Raw genomic sequence first — 22,002 nt, 5'->3', positions numbered from 1 at the left:
TTCAGATTCTGTGTCTCCCTCTCTCTCTCCCCTTCCTCCACTCATGCTCTCTCTCTCTCTCTAAAAAAATGTAAACAACAGCAACAACAACAACAACAAAAAAAAAGAAAAAAGAAAAGCCAAATCTTCAAACTAGTCTTAGGAAGGAAGTCTTAGGAAGTAAGGAGTTCTATGTGTAAGAAGCAATAGAAAATATTATGGCATGGTATATAGTTCAAACTATTTATTTCTCCTAGAACTGTGTTTGAATGTTATTTAGTTATCTTTATTAATATATTTTTTGTTTATTAGTACCTTATTGAAATTTCATTTCATTTTTTTTTTCTACTTTAAAAGGCTTTATAGATCTGAGACCAGAAGAGCTAAGTCTAGGATTTTGAGCTGTAATTTCAGAAAACAGAATAAGACTGAAATAAAGTTTCACTATGCATATTTTTGAAAAAAAGAAAAATTCTAGCATTTTATTACTGCTCTATGGTGAGATTATCTTGTAAAGTTTACAGCGAGTAAACATAGGTAATTAAACATTAAATAGTTGACTCTGATATTCATATTTTAAGAAAATGTAACACATCATTGATCTTGTACTTATGTCTTTGTTATTTTATTTTAGGCACTTGGGTCTATTTTACGAAAATACTCCTAAAAAAGTCTTAAGACTCACAATGGAAAAAATTCCCACCAAATAATTTCAGAAACCTATTCCTTATGGTTGGGAAGGCACTCCTGCATATATTAATGAGAAAAGATTATTTGTCAGTGAATTCCAGGAATATTGTTTTAAAATTTTCATACTCTGCCTTTCCTGTTTCCCTTCTTACTGACTTTTAATATTAGAACAAACAACAATATTGGTTTTATTTCAAAGGCCAAATTACAGAAAACAATAAACTGGCTAAAAGTAAGACAGAACTATTATATAAAATCAAACAAGAAACTAAAACTCAAAAATTCAAATTACCACTTTGTCCTTACTTTGGCTTGCTTGTGGGAATTTATTGAAGAAGTCTTTTAAACTTCATCAAAAATCCCTCATGCCAGTTAATGATAGAATGGGGGAAGAAGAGGTTTTGCTATGTTTAAATTCCATTAGAGCATTGTGGGTTTTCACTTCCTAAGTGGATTATTTAACTTCCGAAGAAAATCCTTTGAGGTCTAAGCTTATTTGCTCTCAGGAAAAATATGGCTTCAGTCACTTAGGAAAAAAATAAAAAAAAAGACAACAGTAATCTTTAAAAATATATACTTAGAAAATATTTCCCTATCATGAATATGTAGCTGAAATTCATTTTTAAATTAAATTGTTAGTTATAATGCATAAATTTAAATTTTCAATTAGAAATCAGCTAAACTGAGCATCAATCAGTTGCAATTTTTTTTCTTCATTTTACTTAAAGAAGGAAGCATTAAATAAGAACAAATAGCTCATAATGGTAATAAGGTAAAATAATAAAAAATATACTATGAGTTGCTTCAAACCTTATGATACAGTTATTATCCAAATTTTGGTGCTAGATTTTTATAAAATATGAATTCAATTCTAGAGCCTCGGGCAAGATAAAATTTGCATTTGCTTGGCCTATATATAGGCCATTGATAAATACATTAGATAAATCCATGATTATATGAGATAAAATGCATAGAAGTATTTTTGATACATTTATACTAATTGTATCAATCATGTATATTCAAATATCGCAAAACCAATGCTTTTCTTAAGAACTACATCCTTATGGGGTACCTGGGAGGCTCAGTTGGACTTTGGCTCAGGTGTGGGTTCAAGCCCGGCATGGTGCTCTGTGCAGATGAGCTCAGAGCCTGGAGCCTGCTTGGGATTCTGTCTCCTGCTGTTTCTGCCCTTACCCCGCTCGTGCTGTGTCTCTGTCTCTCAAAAATAAATAAACACTAAAAAAAAAAAGAATGATATCCTTTCTAATAACTTGACACTGAAGCTTCTGTTTAGACAAAAAGGATTGACAGGTCACATTTATCTCCTCATGAAAACTCACTAATGTAGGAATTCTAAATATATAAAACCCCATGAGGTCAAAAAGAACAAGAGAGCGAATCACTGCAGTGGAGAAGCCTGGCTCCTCACTTCTCCAATTTACAACACAATGCCTCCAGGGGGCATGGCTGACATGAAAAATAACTGTTTCCACAGCTCTTGGAAACTTTAGTCATTGGAAGAAGCAGAGGTAAGATGGGGAGCTGAAAACAGGACTTGCTATAAAAGTTTGTATTTTGTATAAAAGTTTGTCACTTCCTTACAACCGATAGCGGTCCTCCGTATTGACAAAATGCAGGCGGCTCCTGATCCAGGCCCACGTCACCAATGCAAACCTGAGACGGCCGACATTTAGGGAAAAGCCTCACCCTCCGGCCAAAGAAACCTAACGCACACCAATGACAATCCTCCAGCTCAGCTGCAGTTGAGTTTACCTTGGCTTAGAAAAGCGGGCTTCTCAGCCAATCACGCCCGCTCTCTGTGCCACCTCTCCTCACGCTCTAGGAAACGCGCTTACCCAAAATCCCTAGGGAGGTGGCAAACCGGGCCTTCGTCTCGCGAGGCACCGCGAGGCTCCCAGCTCACGGGTTCTTTTCCCTTGGATGAAGGACATCAAACTCATTACAAAGTTATTTCGTTTCCACTTGAGAGTTTCGGTGTTGAGGTCGGATGCAGGCTGCTGAAGTCTCATTACTACTCCTAGACGCAGGTGAAGGGACCCACAGGCTGTTTCGGTTGCTCTCCAGGGGTCTGCGGTAAGCTTTTCTCGGTTCTAGCTCCGCTTATTTTGCGTTCTGAAAGTTTGAAGTTTGTTTACCCTAATCCTTCTGGATAAAAAATTGGAGTGTGAGAGAATCCAGATTTTCATGGTGAGACTTAGTAGGCCACAATATTTGGGTTTGTGGCCGATCTCATCAATAAGGTAAGCTCCTCAGGGAGGATCTGACGGATCTCAGAAACAAGAAGTCTGGTTTTATTAGGGAGAATTGTTTCAACAAAGGGAAATAATTGGTACTCCAGAATTTTGGAAAGGAAAATGACAGCCTTTAGGTAACTTCAAAGCCACAGAGTAAGTGCACAGTATGAACTGCTGTGGGGGGGGGGGGGGGGGGGTCTTTGGGGGGGATATAAGGTAGGAAATCCAGACTGTTTTAATCAACAGCATATCAAAATCTAAGTAGGCATAAATTAGAGTATTAAAAGCTCACTGTAAAGAAGTCATCTCTTGAAAGGCATAACAGGTCTGTTGGTAATGCAGATGTCAGAAGCCAAAGCCACAAAATTGGTGGCCAGGTGTCAAGCATTTAAAAGTTATTAGAGCACTTGCCACCTAACTGTAAACTCCTGTGCTAGGATAAGTTGGTCATGGAATGGGTTAGGTTGATACTGGATCACTAGCTAACCTCAAGAAAATTTCTGTGCTGATAGGTACACTGTAAAATACTATAAAATCCCCAACCCAGTGGCACATCCATCTTAGGTATGTGCCAAGAGACCCAAGGCTTAGCCAAAGAAATGGGATCCTCAAGTTTCAGAGAACTGAGCACATCACATTCTGGCACACCTGCTTCGTTTGCTAAGAACCATGGTCCCAGAATTACAATGGCCTTTACAGGAAGCATTCCAATTAGATAAGATTTTTCATCTGAGGAGTGCACTTAAAAGTGAGAATACCCAAATCAGACAAATGCAATGAGAAACCTATTTTGATGGGCATGCATAAGTTTCCAAAAGACTTCAGGATTACAGAATAATAATTTCATTGAAAGATTCATGGCAAAAGAGTAATGAAAAGTAAAGACCCAAGAGATACCTTAAAAAAAAAAGACTATTTAGACTGATGTGACTGTTACTACTCCCTTCTGCCCTCCTTTGCCTGAGTACTCACAGTCTACCGTACCTCTATCTGAATTGCTTTCCACTCTGAAGAGACCACAAGACCGTAAATAAGTCATTGACCTTACAGACACTTCACTCCAAGGAGGGCCTTCATGAGGGCCTCTCTCAGTGTTGACAGGACTCTTGAGGGATTCTCCAGTAAACTACTACCAGCTATTCCCTTGAGCTGCAAAAGGGAAACTAAAAATTAATTGAAAACCTTGCTAAAGTCAGGTAGATACCAGAACTACACTCTCTACTTTAAATTGGGTGTAAGCTCTGGCTCTAAAGGTTTGCCTTCTGGAGAAACACAATACTTGGGAACTACCAGCATAGAAAAGGGCATGACCAGGCCTGAGGCCATAAACAGGATTTAGTAAAAAGTAGAAACCAAGTAGCCATTTCCCACCCTCTCAGGGCATAAAAACTGCAATCTGGTATGTGTCCTGCAGCAGGAAATAGGATGCCACTGAAGACAGACTCCTTGTAGATCTTCCCACTGTAAAGGCGTCCAGTCAACCAATTCTATATGGAGAGCTTCCTGTCAACCTCAAGTGTCTCAATATTAAATGTAATAGGACAGTAAAGGACTATCAGATGTTTAAGAAAAGCCACTAACATGAAAAGCGAGTGGCCAAAACCAACAAATTAGAAAATTGTTAAAAGGAAGCCAGTGCACAAAGTAGAAGATTAAGTAAAACAAATTGCCATATAAAGAGTTGAGAAGATATTATATTATTATAGTAAGTGCTCAGCTCAGAGTAATGAGAGCAAAAGAAAAAGGACTTGGGTAAAATAAAAACATTTAATTAATGAATTGAAAGGTGAAATTGATAAAATTTTGCATCATGGGGGTGCCTGACTGACTCAGTCATGCTACTCTTGATACTGGGATTGTAAATTCAAGCCCCATGTTGAGTATAGAAATTACTTAAAACTTTTTTTTTTTTTTTTTGCATCATGTCTCCAGACTAGAAAATGAGTCCTGCAGAGGTAGGACACTCAAGGAACAGAGAAGCAAGACAGAGATTTGGTTCAATTTGGCCCTTTCTTAGGAGAACTGGCAGCTAGTATTTTGCAATCTATATAAAAATTTAACTGATAATAGTGATAATTATTAATTATTTAAGTATAATTGATACATATTAGTTTCAATTTTACAACATGTTTGTATATTTGTGAAATGATCATCACAGTAAGTCAAATTAATATTTGTCACATTACATGGCTACAAAAAATTGCTTTTTCTTGTGATGAGGACTTTTAATGTCTCTCAGCAACTTCCACATATGCAATACAGGATTATTTACTATAGTCACCATGCTGTACATAACATACCCATGACTTTTTAATTTTATAAATAGAACTTTGTACTTTTTTGCCTCCTTTACCCATTTTGTCCCCTACCCTCCCTCATCCTCCATGTCTGGCAACCACCCATCTGTTCTGTGTATCTATAAACTTGGTTTTATTGTTTTTTAATTCCACATATAAGTGAGGTCATATAGCATTTGTCTTTTCTCTGACTTATGTCACTTAGCATAACATCCTCAAGGGCCATCCATGTTGTAAACAGCAAGATTTTGTTCTTCTTTGTGGCCGAATAACATTACACTTAGTGGTGTGCGTGTGCGCATGCGTGTATGTGTATCTATGCGTATCACATCTTCTTGAGCCATTCATTCACATAAAGACACTTTGGTTGCTTCCATGTCTTTATTATTGTAAATCATGCTGCGCTGAACTTGGGTGTGCATATATATATACATATATACACATATATATGTGTATATATGTATATATATATGTTGATAAATACTCAGCAGTGGAATTGCTGGATCATATGGTGGTTCTATTTTTAATTTTTTTAAAGGTTTATTTTATTTTATTTTTTTATGTGAGAGAGAGTGTGCGTGCGTGCATAAGCGGGTGAGGAGCAGAGAGAGAGATATACACACAGAATCTGAAGCAGGCTCCAGGCTTGAGCTGTCAGCACATAGGTGTGCACAATGCTCGAACCCATGAACCAGGAGATCATGACCTGAGCTGAAGTCGGATGCTTAACTGAGTGAGCCACTCAGGTGCTCCAGTATATATTTTAAATCTAGAAAAAGTAGTGTACGTAGTGGTTTAAATTTCACTAGTGGTCATTTTATACTTACACTCATTGCTAAATGTAATGTGCTAATTCAGTTTTTTATTAGGAGTTTTAAGAGTGAGTAAGGATTTAGTGATGTCTTAAAGTTGAGATTGCATTTTACCATAAGTAATTGAAAATTAAATTATATTTACTTATAGAAATAGGAGTTTATTTTTCTTATAAAACAAATCTGGAACTATGTCATGGCTGGTGTTAGTTTAGAGAAGTCCAAGGGGGCCAATGTCACTAATATTATCTTGGTCTTTCCCTATGGTCTTAAGATGGCGTCTCAAGTTGTAGTTATAAAAGATTTGTGGTCAAGGAAGGAGTCATCTAAAGGCTTAACAGGAATGAGATCTTGTGTGGAAGTAGCTAGCATTAACCTAAGTGAAATGAGCAATTTTCCCTCTTGTTATCTTCTCACATCATCTACCTAATTTGAGATGTATACACACACACACACACACACACACACACACACACACACATACATATGTACATATCAGTTTATTAGATTTGTTTTCTCAGGAATTTTGTGGTTTTCTATCTTCACTTTCAGAAGTTGTCTTTCAGATTTAATGTTTACAATAAGTTTTATAAAATTATGTATAAAAATTACTTAGAGAAAACTTATTTAAGTGCTCATGTGATGATTTTTAGTTGTGTTTTTGAAATACCACTTGTGAATTGTATTTTGTACATTCCATGGTGTTAATATTCCCATGCTGCTGTCTTTTCAAATTTTGGGGTCTCTCCCTGATTACCTTGAAAAATAGCCTAGGAAAAATTCTCAGTATTAGAAAACAAAAATGATCTTCCACCACTAAATATTGTTGTGAAATCTTTGGCCACTCTTGATTTTTGTTTGGTTAGTTTTTCTGTCTGAATACTTCTAGATTATTTGATTAAAAAAATTCCACCTATCTATTTTAAGGGTGGTGACCTATTTTTACTTTGAGAAATATCAATGAGCTATTACCATTTATAAGTTTTAGTTCTTTTTAAAAGCACTGTTTTTTAAAAATCTGTTTTAATTTGGTTATTGTTTCTGCTCTGTTAGTTCTGGTTACTTCTAGATGTTGCATCACCATTTCAGGATTTCTAACAACTTCTCAGCTATTGTTTTTATCTTGTTTCTTTACTTCACATGCTGTGAGTGGTTCTCAACTTTTCTTTTAGTTTTCTGATTTTATTTTTTGTAGCATTCAGTTCTTTATGAATCTAAATTTGATTTTAATACAGCTTTGTGTTAATTACCTTCCAATGTCTTTTTTCTTGCATGTGATCTTTACATGCATTCTAATCACTTTGTTCATTTCAGCTTGTTAATTTATCTCATCTTTCATCATTATCTCTTCTTTGACAAATTCTCAGAATTCTAAAAATTTAGTAATTTTAGTAGACTTGTTGGGTTGTATTGAACTGTGATCCTCCTTTACTTCATGTTCTAGAATCTTATCATGTGCAAATCTATGTAACTAGACCAATAGTCCACAGTGTGGTTTGGTGTGGAGGCTGCTAACAAGTATAGATGATAGCAGGGCGCCTGGGTGGCGCAGTCGGTTAAGCGTCCGACTTCAGCCAGGTCACGATCTCGCGGTCCGTGAGTTCGAGCCCCGCGTCGGGCTCTGGGCTGATGGCTCAGAGCCTGGAGCCTGTTTCCAATTCTGTGTCTCCCTCTCTCTCTGCCCTTCCCCCATTCATGCTGTGTCTCTCTCTGTCCCAAAAAAAATAAATAAACGTTGAAAAAAAAAAAATTAAAAAAAAAAAAAAAAAGTATAGATGATAGCAGCAAAGCTAGTAATTCCCTCTGACCTCCACCACCATTCAGGAAATGAAATGTGTGTGTAAGAAATGCTTTCAGGTTTCTATTGGGGAAGAGAAGATATTAGAAGAGATATGTGAGTTTTATTTATATTAGGAAATAAGAATAAGGATTAGTAAATTGTGTTTATAATGTCCCTGGAGATTCTGTCATAAATCCAGTACCTTTATTCTGTTTTGATTTGTTTAAGGGATGATACCATTAATGATAAACAGGTATCCATTAAGTTTATTTTTATGTATTCCACATACATTTTTATAATGAGAATGTCTATCTTGTGTTAGCTGAGTCAGGTTCTAGATTATTTCTCTTTTTGTTATTATGCTTAGAGGTGTAGTCCCAACTGCAAATAAGAATATTGACAGATATTTGCTTTTACTTCTATAGTTTCAGGTTTTGCATCCTGTATCTATATTTACTTATCCATAAGGTGATAAGGTGGTCAGGCTTAACCTTTTTTCCTATTTAAACAACTCATAATTGCCATGGTCCTTTATATTAGTGTGTTATACCTCATAATTTATATGTATTTTATATTAGTATTGTTACTAATACTAAATGATTCCTTGAAAAATGTTTGAACTCAAGACAAAGTTGAGGAAAGGGCATTGTGTATTATTTTTTGCCAAATTATTCTACTTATATGATACAGTTCTAAGGTCACAGTGCTTAAAATAAACTCTGCTAGATTAAATATAACTTTTAATTGTAGTGCCGTTCATACAATATCTCTAATCAGAAGCCTTTTTCAGGTTTATACAAAGGTGCTCTGAACATGCAGTTTTAACCTCTACTGATTAAAGGACTCCGTCATCATCCCATTTTCCAGGGTGAGGTGATTTCTAATTACTGCACATCCTGGTGTTTAATTTCATGTGATAAGCTTGTAACTAATAAGTAAATATGCCTGCTTGTTTCTGAGAATTAAATAATTTGGATAGAATTAAAAAAAAAGATTTAAGAAATGAAAAAGGTGAATTTCAGAAAGCCAAGCATACTTTAAATGAGGTTTACTCTAATTTTCCTGCTTGCAAAAAAAAACAAAAACAAACTCCTCTTTTGCCCTTTCATAACTGATATAAAATAGATTTAAATGGAAAAAAATACAATCATTTGTTGTTGGTTTATAATAGTGTTTTTAAAAAATCACAGAAAATGGGCCAATTAGTTTTTCCAAAATATATTATAATGGGGCAAATATGTGCTATGTTATCTAATGTTTTTTATTTTATTTTTTGATAGTAGTGAGGCATTTAAGATTTTCAAATAAGTGTTCAGAGTCAAACTGAAGCATAGCTTTTACTATACCTCTTTCAGAAAATATTTTTTTCAAAATCATTCCTTCTGTGTGTATTTTTAAAGATACAAGATATATCCTACCTAAAGATAAGATCTGCTGATTAATGAACTTTAAATTTATGATGAATGGTGTAACTTCAGATTATCAGTACTATAACATTAACAAAATACCTCTGTGTGTTATTTGTGAAGTAGAGGTGTGCTATTACTGTTGAAGGAGTTGGGCGAATTGCAGTCTGTTTAAGAAATGCACATTATATTCAAGTATGGCTTGGTATTCCCTTGCTGTTCACTCTTTTGAGTGCAAAAAGTGGTTTTTGCTAACTCCATTTTGCTGCTCATGGAAAGCTGAAAAATCAATAGCTTCAGGTTGATGAAACCTAAATCCATTTGATTCCTTTCCACCAGTGCCATTATGCAGACAGTCAAGTGTGATGTATTTAGTTCATGCAGTACTTATTACTCTCAAGCACAGCTTCTCATCAGGGAAAAATTAGACCAGATGAGAAGTAATCAAGAAATTCTGGAGAGGTTGCAAAGATCTTCTTTTTAACTGCTTCCTTTTTTTTCCTCTCTGTCTTTGACTCTCATAGTCTGCAAAAAAGAAAAGTTAAGATCTCCACCACAAAGCTCCAGAAAGTTCTGTAGAAATGTTTTGTGTCACCTTTTTTTTTTTTTTTTTAAATCAGTATTTGTACTTAGTAACAGTCACAATAAAGAACACTAGCTGGATAAATGCCAAATTAAGAAAAATTCCCCCTTACTAGAACTATTAGAGTCATCACTTTGGCAGAGTTGAACAAATAAAAAACTCCTAGAACTGATTTCGACATTTCCATTTTTTCTTAATAAGCTATTTAATAGGTAGACAGCTAAAAGTAGTTGTATAATCTGGAGGCTCAGAGCATGGTCTTTGGCAATCCCTTTCTGTTAATTACTAGCTTGATTAATCTTGAACACATTGTCCTCTCTGATCATCAATTTTATCATTTATGTAAGGGAATTATAATAATATCAGCCTCAGAATTTTGGAAAGAGAATAAAATGGGTAATCAATATAAAGCATTTAACACCATAAACATTCAATATGAATTATTTGTTAATATTAATCCCTTACATGGCAATGATTGGATATGAATATGCAGCAACTCTTTTTCTACTTTAGCAGTGTTTTAGATATCTGACTTGAAAGTTACAGATATTTGACAAAATCTCCCATATTACATTGCTGTAATGTATATATTACAATGAATAATGAAATGATCATCTGGTCCAACCTCCTGCTTTAGTAGTTAGAATGCTAAAATGACAGTTTACGTGATTTGCCTGAGTGCAAAACATCTGTGCTTGGTGAAGATGCAAGACTAGAACTTGGATGTCCTTGCTTTCAGAAGTGCCTTTTTTTTTTTTTTTTAAATGACTGTTTATTTTGAGAGAAGGAGAGGGCAAGTAGGGGAGGGACAGAGAGAGGGAAAGAGAATCCCCAGCAGGCACTGCACTGTTAAACACAGAGCCCAACATGAACCCATGAACTGTGAGATCATGACCTGAGGCAAAATCAAGAGTAGGACAGTTAACCCACTGAGCCACCCAGGCGCTTGTCAGAAGTGTCTTTTTCTTTTATACTCACATCTGTGAATTTATCTAGACTTGCTTTTCAGACACGGGTAGACAAGTTAAGCTCCAAATTACAGAAACTACAATTTAAGGTAAAAACTTGGTCACAGAGATATACATAAAGATCACCCTTACTAGAAGTGATACTAGTGGCTGACTACTTGGAATGAATTAGCAGCTGGCAAAAATCTGTGAACAATGGAATGAGAGCCATTGTGGTGGGCAAAGACACCTGGAAAGCTTTGAAACTGTCCCAGTGCTATCAGACAAAATAGTAAAATAAAGCAGTAATCTATCTCAGGAAGAAATTAATCTACCTTCTTAGACTTAAAAGAAGTGGGAGTTGTGGTCTCTCTCATTTCTATGTTTATTTCAACTATGTTGGTTTTGCAGAAACCAAATGAATTGTAACAAATGGTAGTGGATTATCATAATTTCAACCAGTTGTTAGCCCCAATCACATTTGTAGCCCTGTAAGAGGTATTTTTACCTAAATGTATCAAGACAGCCTTGGACACTGAGTATACTGCTATTAACATGATAAATGCATTCTTTCTACTCTCCTCAGTTGAGAGGACCCAAAGCTGTTTGCATTTTGTGAAAAGAACACAGGAACATATTATTTTGACCTAAGGATAGGTTAATGTTACTTTCTTTTCTCTGCTCAAAAATAATCTGCAGTACCTTGATTATTCTGATATTTTGCAGAACATCACACTGGCTCACTGTTTTAATTATATCATGAAAATTGAACCTAGTGAGCAGGAAATGGTGTTATATTTAATATGTCATGCTAAGACCTATGGATGTCTGTTTATGGGAAATAAACTCTACAAAAATTCAGAGACATGACATATTAGTGAAAAATTTTAGGTTATTTGGCTAGAATGGTTGGTACATAATGGGGGCAAGGTGGAATGTGTCCAGCATTCAGGGGATATACTGGATTGTCTCTTGGTACTTCCATGCTTTTATAGTGACCATAGCTCTAACAAGAAGAGGGACTCTTTAAGGAGGAATCAACCCACCATGAAAGCAATCTAGAACAGCTCAATTGCTGATTCAGGCTAAGAAAAATCTAGAATGTATGGCGTAAGAGGACAACAATGAATATAAAACAGTGACAAATACAGTTTTTTCCCATAACTTTATATAAAAACTAGCCACTAATTTGAAAACTCAGTGACAAAAAAGACTTAAATGGTGCATGTGGTGGACAATATCAGAGGCCTGGGTTGCCTATCTTTTTTTGTCTCACATAATTGTAATTAAGACTTTGTGGACAGTTCTGTATGAGTTTTGATACACCTGGTGCCAATTGTAACTTGTCTGTTTCAACGCTTCTGCAGAGCTGATGACATAAATGGATTTATTCCAACATTCTGAATAGTAATCTGAAAACAAAAGCAATTAGTGCCCTTCAAAACAACCCTTAAAGACGCTGGTGATAGGAGCAGATGCAGATGCTCCCTGTGATTAACTCCTAGAAAACTGCTTGCGTCTAAGTTCTTGTTTCAGGCTCTGTTCCATGGGTTTCCCAGACTAAGATATCCTCTAAGAATAAATCTAACTGCATGATTATAAGAGGTACATATTTTTGTAAAGCAATTATATCACAAGTTCACCTGATGAATAAAAATAGTTCTTTCAATTATGAGAGCCACAATTTTCATGATTTTCTTTTTATTTAATTTTTTTTTGTGTTTATTAATTTTTTGAGAGACATAGAGCACAAGTTGGGGAGGGGAAGAGAGAGAAGGAGACACAGAATCTGAAGCAGGCTCCAGGCTCCGAGCTGTCAGCACAGAGCCTGACACGGGGCTCGAACTCACAAACCGTGAGATCATGACCTGAGTCAAAGTCAGGCACTTAACCTACTGAGACACCCAGGCGCTCCTTCATGGTTTTTTGATACAACTATTTTCTATAATCGATTATATGGAGAGATTATACATAATTATATATTATATGTACAATATATAATGTTTACTTCCTATTTATTGATCTCCACTATATATTTTATTTTTATTTGTATCTGTTTTTAAAGTTTATTTTGAGAGAGAGAAAGAGAGAGAGAAGAGGGAGAGAGAGAGAGAACAAGAGAATCCTAAGCAGGCTCCCTGTTATCAGTGCAGAGCCCAATGTAGGGCTCCATCCTTGCCTTGGCTCATAACCTGAGCCTAAACCAAGAGTCAGATGCTCAATCAACTGGGCCACCTAGGCAGTCATACCACTGCACATTTTAAATAAAGTTTTTTTCTTCCTTTGAGGTGGTTCCACCCAAATCAGTACCACTTTTGCTTTATTTTTTTTTTTTTTTCTACCTTCACTTTCAATACACCCCTATCTTTGAAATTTAAAGAACTGTGTTACATCATAAATGAATTAGGGAAAAACAGAAAGGCCCAGAACTTAGAAATGTAGTTCTGGAATCATGGGGGAATTAGATTAGGGAATCCAAATGCTTTACTGTTTGAATAATATATTTGTAATGATATTAAATTTAGTAGGATTAGACACATAAGAGAATTGTTAAATTCATGCACAGACTGACTTTAGTTACCTTTTATAGTGCATTATTACTGGAAGCACTCATATTATATTGTGAATCTCTGTGGCATGTATTCATTAGAGTCTTTTATTACATTTTCAAAAGCTAGAAATGCAATTTATATCAATTTGCTTTCCATACTTCTTAGGGAATTTGATTGAATATGAAAAATTCTACTGAGTTTCTGTATGATGTACTAGTAATTTGGATATATACCTGTACAACACACTTGTTAAAATGTCTAACACTTTCAGATAATTCACTAAAAATATGTATAAGGCTACCAATTCCTGCCAGCTTCACAGGGTCTAGAAATATTATTTCTGAATATACACACATATATAGGCACACAAACACACATAACTCTCTTGATTTTCTTCGCTACACTTTTGCATTTGGCTTAGAACAGACACAGAAAATTAGAAAAGGGTGGGAAGGCAAGTTTCTCATATGATTCTCTAACAAGTCATTTGCTTAACAGTGTTTATTATGTACCGACTATTAGTCCTCAGAGGCTTTCTGTGTGGTAGGTTTTATTTTATTTAATTTTTTTTAACAGGTGAAGATATATATTGGGGCTTAGAGAGGTTAGACAACTTGCCCTAGGTCTCACAGCTCATAAGTGGTACAGACATATTCAAATCCTTCTGGCTCTGTTTTAAATTTTAATATTTTCATGACCACTTATTCCTTTTTTTTGATGGAATATATTTGTCTTTTGCTTCTGCAAATGACTTATTTGAATTTAGATATATAATTGTGAATTGATATCTTATGTAATTTTCTGTTAATATATTTCATTCCCTCTTTACAGTCTCATCCTTATATTATGTTAACAAAAGTTTGGCTCATCTATAACTCTTTTTAGACTGTGTGTTCTTTTGAAAGCAAGAACTTCATAAGTTGGATTATAATGGTATACATGAAAAACTCATACTTGTCAATGATTAGTAGTAAAGGTGTATGATTGTATCTCTGTCTTCTATATTGTACTTTATGAATTTGTTTCTTTAATATTATGCATATTAGCAAAATATACTTATATTACGGATATTACTATTTACATGTTTGAGTTACTTAAAATAGGTAAAATATTCAAAAATAATTTGACTTTGGATACTGAAATGGTCAAGAATTTCAAGAGATGCAAGAAAAAAGGAATAAATTACATATAATGAGAGAGGACTTTGAACTAATGATTTGAAGGAAATAAAATATGAAACCTATGTGGTTTGACTCTATACCAGTCAAAATAAAAACTGTTTAAAAATGAGGCTTGGTTAAATATCACTTTATCTGGTCCAAAAATGTGACTACATATGAAAGTACACAGCCTATTGTTCTATTCCAAATGCAGAAATAACTGTAAGGCCAATAGACATGTAAATGTGACCTTTTGCCTTTGATGCGCCAAATTGAAATTGTGTGCAGGAGTGGCTGACTGGTTGTCGGTAGAGCATTCGACTCTTGGTCTCAGCGTTGTGAGTTCAAGCCCCATGTTGGGTGTAGAGCCTACTTAAAAATAAATAAATAATTACCTCTTAAAAAAAAGAAGAGTTATGTGTGCAGTTATTATCAGAGAGAGAGAGAGACTTGGAGAATTCTTTTTTTTTTTTTTCTTCAACGTTTATTTATTTTTGGGACAGAGAGAGACAGAGCATGAATGGGGGAGGGGCAGAGAAAGAGGGAGACACAGAATCGGAAACAGGCTCCAGGCTCTGAGCCATCAGCCCAGAGCCTGACGCGGGGCTCGAACTCACGGACCGCGAGATCGTGACCTGGCTGAAGTCGGACACTTAACCGACTGCGCCACCCAGGCGCCCCAAGACTTGGAGAATTCTTAAGGCTGCTTCACCCTTCACTAATTATTTCCAATTATTTGTTAGATATTTCTATATTATCAGGCAGTTTTTCCACAGTCCAGTACTGAATTTTTTCTATTGTTGTCTAAGTCTGTTTTCTCTTAACTAATATCTGGCTCTTGATAGGTATTATAGCTTATTAACAGAATATAGTATTTAATTTTGGTATCATTCCATATCTTATTCCCTGGTTTATGGTGGGAACCTCAGTATATTTTTATTATAGTTTCTGTCACTTCATTTGCTATTTGAATTATTCTTACACTGCATTAAGTCCCCTTGTTTACTAATTACATACAATTATACTCAACGATAATTAAATATTAACTTAATTCTCATTATTACTTAGACCTAAACTAATTTCATCTTTTGCATGAAAAGACTGACTTTTAAATTCTAAATACTCAATTTTTAATAATTATGGATCTTATTATTAAATATATAGTTTTAAATTTACTGAATTTTTTCACTTTATAATTTTTATTTGGTTACAAAAAACTGAGCTCTTTTACTTAATTTTACCACCCTATCATAAAGCCCAGATTAAAAAAAAATTATTTTCTTTTATTTTTGGGAGATACAGAGCGTGAGCAGGGAAAGTACAGAGAGAGAGGGAGACACAGAATCTGAAGCAAGCTCCAGGCTCTGTGTTGTCAGCACAAAGCTTGATGAGGGGCTCAAACTCACGAACCGTGAGATCATGACCTGACCCAAAGTTGGACATTTAGCCGACTGAGCCACCCAGGTGCCCCAAGAGTTTTTTTCAAGGATGGATTCTATAAGAAAAGGAATCTCTTAAATAGCTAAGGTAAAAATGAAAATTATGAATCATATGTATCACTGTGAAACATTTTGGGGAGGCTGCTTATTGTACTGTCAGATAATGCCAGTATTTTCTTATGTTTAGTAAAAAACAAATTATTTAATAGAGCTGCCAGGGCCACAGCCTAAATGTTTTTTTTTTTTTTTCTTCTGAAGAAATCTGATTACTTCTTCCACACCATCTATATAAATTTATTAATTTACCTGTTTGTAATTCTCTACTTTTTGAAATGACTAGATAGATGGTCTGTAGACCATTATATATATAAAGGACTGGAACCAAACCATAATTCACAAGGCAGTGTCTGTGTCTTACTTAGAGTTTGATACATTCTTGATGACCTAAGGACATACCTCTAACCCATTCCTCAGTGAGGAATCTTTGGTGTAGCGCCTCAATTTCAGTTTCTCCAGAACTTTCTCCAGAACTTTCAGTGAACAGCAGCTATAGCTGTGGCATCATAAGGACAGCAGTTATTTATTTATTTATTTATTTATTTGTGTATTTATTTATTTAAAAAAAAAAGTTTTTTTTTAACGTTTATTTATTTTTGAGACAGAGAGAGACAGAGCATGAATGGGGAGGGTCAGAGAGAAAGGGAGACACAGAATCTGAAACAGGATCCAGGCTCTGAGCCGTCAGCACAGAGCCCGACGCGGGGCTCGAACTCATGGACCGTGAGATCATGACCTGAGCCGAAGTCGGACGCTTAACCGACTGAGCCACCCAGGCGCCCCATATTTGTGTATTTATTTTTGAGAGAGAGGGAGAGTGAGAGCGTGCCTATAAGCCAGGAAGGGGCAGAGAGAGAGAGAGACAGACAGACAGAAACACACACACAGAATCTGAAGCAGGCTCCCGGCTCCAAGCTGTCAGCACAGACAATCAACGTGAAGCTCAAATCCACGCTTGAGATCATGACCTGAGCTGAAGTTGGACACTTAACTGACTGAACCACCCATGTACCCCTGCAATCATTCATTTATTACTCACTCAGTGCCAGGCATGGTGCCAGTTCCAGTTCACACATTACCCTGTCTAATATCCATAACAACTCTGAGGTATATGTATTGTTATCAGTATTTGACATAAAATTCATATTTAGAGAATTTTAATAATTTTATTATAGTCAAGAAGGTAAAACAGATTAGAACTAAGACTCGACACACATCACTGTGATCTGAAGCCATAAGTAAAGGAACAGCATAGTGTTCTTGCAGAAGTAGGAATTATTTCATTTTCATATATTTTTAACTTTTAATGATCTACTGGAACATTATCCTTAATTTGCAAATATCCCTAAGTAACTCCTGTATTTAAATCTACAGTCTTCTTTGTGACCCACTTTCCTTTGTACCAAACATTCTGACTCCTTAAAGAAAAGCAGCTAAATTTACTGATGCCTTCAGTTTCTCACATCATTTTTTCCATATGACTAAACTTAAGGACATATTTCCCACTTATATTATTTGCTTTCCTGGGTAACAGTATTGACCACAAACACTCACTATTGAACCCTAGGCCATGCCTGTTTCTATACTAAGTCCTTTGTAGTCTCCTTCATGGGCTGTTCTGCTTCTTTTCCCCTGTTCTAGAAGCTTTCCTGGCTTGATAATGTCATTTGGTATTACTAGGGTTTAAACATAGCTTTATTTGCCCTCTCCCAACTCCTGTAAGCCCTTCAGATTCTTATTTTTTCTACCAAATGTTCTCCTCTTAGTTACTAATACTTTTGACAAACTGCAGTAAATTGCATACGAGGAGTCTCCAACTACAGTTGATCTTTCCAATGATGACTTTTATGTGTCAACTTGACAAGGTCAAAGTATCCAGATATTTAGTCAATGACTATCGTAGATGTTTCTGTGATAGTATTTTTTGACAGGGTTAACATTTATATGAAGCTTATCCTGAAAAAGTGAAGCAAGATTAGCAGCACAGTTTTTGAGATGTATGATAAATCACATATACAAAAACGTGTTAATTATTTTCTGTTTTTAATAGTGTTTAACAATTGCTGTTCCTTCCCTTGACACTGAGATCTTGCAGATCCTGATGAATCTCATAAAACCAGTAGTGATTTGTAGACTACCCTTGGTATAGTTTTATTGTTGAAACCTGTTTATAGAAGTGATTCTTAATCCCCTTTTTTCTATTATTTTCAATAAGCAGCATATTAGTATCTTATGCTGCTTAATTATAATAACTGTAGAGATACTGAGAAAATAGATTATTTTTCTTCCACTTTTCATTCACATATATTTGTAAAAAAGAGGAAAATAAATGTAGATATACATCCTACCAATAAATGTAGATGGAGTCACTAACTAGTTTTTACTTCTCCTTTAAACTGTATTTTTATTTGTTATAATTCCAAGCTAACTGCTTTTAGAACATAATAACTTTTTATTTCTCCAACTTTGGTCAGTCCTAGAAAGTGTATTACACCTTTGAGAACTCCCTATTTTCATTTAAAAAGAGAGAAAATAAATTTGACAGTGTAATTGTAATGAAATATTAAAAATATGCTATGATCAAGTTTTTTAAATCCCACTTATACACATATATTAATCTAGATAGGTACACTTAAATCCTATTGGCATTCTTGAATCTAGAAATTACTAGACATTAGGGATAAACATGGAAATAATACTGTATAATTTCCAAGTAAAACTCCTTTTAGGAATGTATATCTGTATGCAAATACTTTCTAGAAATCAGAAGTACCATGCCAAACTAAGAGCAAGCTTAACTGGAATAACTCCAAATGGGAAGCTTCCTCTAGTGAGCAGGTTAAAACTTCTGTAACCATTGATAGAGGCTCATAGTAGAATACAACCATCTTTATGACTGCTAAGCCCCAGACATAAGGAATAATATAACTTGATTCTAAAGCTGCATTCTCAGATCTTATTGGTGTTTTATAGATAGTATATATCTTTAAAGTGAAAACTTTCACAGATCAAATATGAAAGGCCTATGCAATGTTAATTTTTGTTTAAAGAAGAATGATCTCAATATTTTACGTAATGTCTACTATATGTTCATTATTAAATTAAATACTGAATGGAGTTTTTGGCATTAGTACTTAGTTTGTATCTGTGCTGATACTTTGGGAAGGTAAGATAAGCCTTGATAATCTGCCTGGAGCAAAATTCAAAATTCCAACAAATCTTGTTAACTGTTATAAAGGAATGATCACCGAGTATTTGTGCTACCTGACTTTTGATTATGTGGGAACACAGGGACACACACATTAAGAATAAATAATATTGTAGTTCAGAGGAAAACCGTGGGTTCTGTAGCTTGACTCTCTGGATTTTCATCTTGACTTTCACTTACTGGTATTTGAACTTTGAAAAATTACTGAAGCTGTGTACATCTCAGTTTTTCTTCTCTAAACTGGTTGTAATGATTGTTCTCACTTCATAGGAACAATGCCTAGCATAGTAGATGCTCAATAAATGTTACTCATATCGTGGGAAATGAAATGTATGTATCTAATGTTCAAACACTAGTGATTTCTGATTTTTTTCTTGAAGTCACTGTTTTTGTTAGTTTGATGTTTGTATCTTAAAACCTTCCTAAAATTCTGAATACCGTTTAAGTATTATCACATTGATGTTAACTCTTCTTGGGAATGTTATAATAGTCCTTGAAATAAATGCCCTGGATTATATTACTTTAACTCAATATTAGGGTGGCATTTTTGTCTAGTATTACTTGAATAACATAGCAGACTATAGTTGGAAGCAAACTTAGAGGTCATTATTTACAGGAGGAGAGGGATCTGGACCCAGATTGATAGTATGACCTTCTGAAAATCACTCAGCAAGGGGGAGGATCTGAGAGTGGAATGCAGATCTTCTGAGACTTAAATCTGTGTTTTTCTTGTTATGCTACTCTGCTCTTCTTCTCAGCAATTAAATTGCATGCTTTTAAAAAATGCACATATTCTTTCTTTATATATGTATTCCTTAGAAATGAAGAATGCTATTATGATTGGAAAATAAATTTGTCAGGCTAATTTATATGCAGACAGCATTTTCCTAGCTTTCTGATTCTAAATAATCCTTATACTATTGAACAAATGATTAGGCATTTTTCACATCTTAGGATGTAAGACCAATATTGTTAAATCTTTAATCATGCCCAGAGGCAATACATCAAAGGAATCAACTATTGTAATGATGATGACTTCAATTAACTATTTTGTAATCCAATAATGAATTTCATTAGTATTCTAAGAACTTTCCAGGCATTATTACCATAATCTTCAGTGCTCCTATTTGGTATTTATTTTGGGTCCTGAACATAATAAATAGAAAGGCACAGTCCCTACCACCAGATAACATTCATTTCTTAGTAGAATACACTACAGAATAATGTGTGTCTACAAAAGGAAATATTTGCATGTAAATTTTACTACCTTGGATTACTTACTGGTCTGTGTTGGTTCTTTACAAGAGAGGAAAGAAGAAGAAAAAACAAATGAGAGATTGTTTTTTTGGCTGTCAAAAAGCCAGGCAACAGCTCTTGCTAAATATTAAAGCTGCTACCATCTCTAAATGAAGGTGAGATATTCACTTACTTCACAAAACACATGTGAGAAAGATAACAAATAGTATTCATGACTTTTAAGTCTGGAGAGCTGAGACATTTATTAACAATAGGATACAGGACCTTGTGATACTGTCATTTCCCAAATTAAACCAAACCAAATCTTACTCAACTCAGTATCTTCTTCTGTAAGGTAATTTCTCCTTTAATAATTCCGTGTCTTTGAGAAACTAAATATATGTGTTCTTTTAAGAATGACACTCCATTTATTTAAGGAGTATTTGCCATTCCTCATGGGAAGGGTGAAATAAGTGAGCCTGTGCACATACACCTATTGTTTTAAAACCTGGTGGTCTCCCTAACAGGTTCTTTGACATGAAAAGACTTGACAAAAAGTCAACTGTGTCTAATCTTTGTCTTAAAAAGATCTTCCTGAATAGGAAAAATGGGGAAAAAAGATGATGTTCATGCTCGTTTCCCATTTTTTTGGTAATGCGAGGGGAGAAAATAAAGCTTATCTATAAGCTATTGAAGGCAATACTGTGACCATCTCTATACTCCTCTCTACATAAATGGTGATTTTCTGTGAACTTAGAATGCATGATTCTTTTATGCTTCCATGGCTGTATCTGGAGTGTGTTTTATCTAAAATATAGCTTAACTTCTTTTTTCTCAAACGTGTAAAAGTCAATCAGAATGGCAATAGTGTATCCTATAATTTTAACTAATTATTAGTTTATTACTATGATTTTTTTTGCCCCACTTAACAGGTAGAGACAGAGTACATGGGTGCTTAAATAACATGCTCACTATAAAGCCATGCATTAGAAAATATTGTTCATTTTTTAAAATTTTAGTTGATGAATCTAATTATTTGATCGTTGTCCTATAGTAGTTTCGTTATTAATCCAAGTAAAATAGATTATCAACAATTAAAACCTTAATCTTTTGGAGTGCCTGGGTGGCTCAGTTGGTTAAGTATCTCACTTTGGCTTAGATCATGATCTCATGGTTTGTGGGTTTAAGCCCCATGTCGGGCTCTGTGCTGACAGCTCAGAGCCTGGAGCCTGCTTCGGATTCTGTCTCCCTTTCTGCGTCTCCCTCACTCATGCTCTGTCTCTCTCTCTCTCTCTCTCTCAAAAATAAATAAACATAAAAAAAAATTAACAAAACCCCCCTCAATATTTCATCTTAAACACATTCCTTATTGCTTATCTTAATTTAACATTTCTAAAAAGTGCCACTCCTATCCTTCTAAAACCTCTCTTACTCATTCTTATCTCTCAGCTAGTGATACTCTTCCAATTGCTTCCTAGATAATTTCTTTTTGTGTACTTGCATTCAAGTCAAACAAGACCATCCCTTGGGACTGCCCTTAACCTCCATCAGTTAACTTCTTTTTAAATGTTTTTTACCTTTATGTTACTGTTGTTTTCATA

At 34.9% G+C, this 22,002-nt stretch overlaps 1 protein-coding gene across 3 annotated transcripts in view; it reads right to left on the bottom strand.

Annotated features, from left to right (window-relative positions):
- LOC123593421 (bifunctional heparan sulfate N-deacetylase/N-sulfotransferase 4) overlaps window positions 1-22,002 on the bottom strand; it is a 424,939-nt gene that overhangs the window by 382,878 nt on the left and 20,059 nt on the right. For 2 of the 3 annotated variants that reach the window (XM_045469186.1, XM_045469207.1), the window contains exon 1: window positions 2,443-2,520. The exons of the other annotated variant lie outside the window; for it this stretch is intronic. The gene's annotated coding sequence lies outside the window, so the exon portion shown is untranslated. Of the gene's footprint in view, window positions 1-2,442; window positions 2,521-22,002 lie in introns of those variants that run through there. 3 annotated transcript variants of the gene reach the window in all.

Source organism: Leopardus geoffroyi, chromosome B1 (genome assembly GCF_018350155.1).
Source record: "Leopardus geoffroyi isolate Oge1 chromosome B1, O.geoffroyi_Oge1_pat1.0, whole genome shotgun sequence".
In the NCBI taxonomy this organism is placed as follows: domain Eukaryota; kingdom Metazoa; phylum Chordata; class Mammalia; order Carnivora; family Felidae; genus Leopardus; species Leopardus geoffroyi.
Note: the sequence above shows the minus strand (reverse complement) of the source record. Positions and strands in the feature narration are given on the sequence as shown.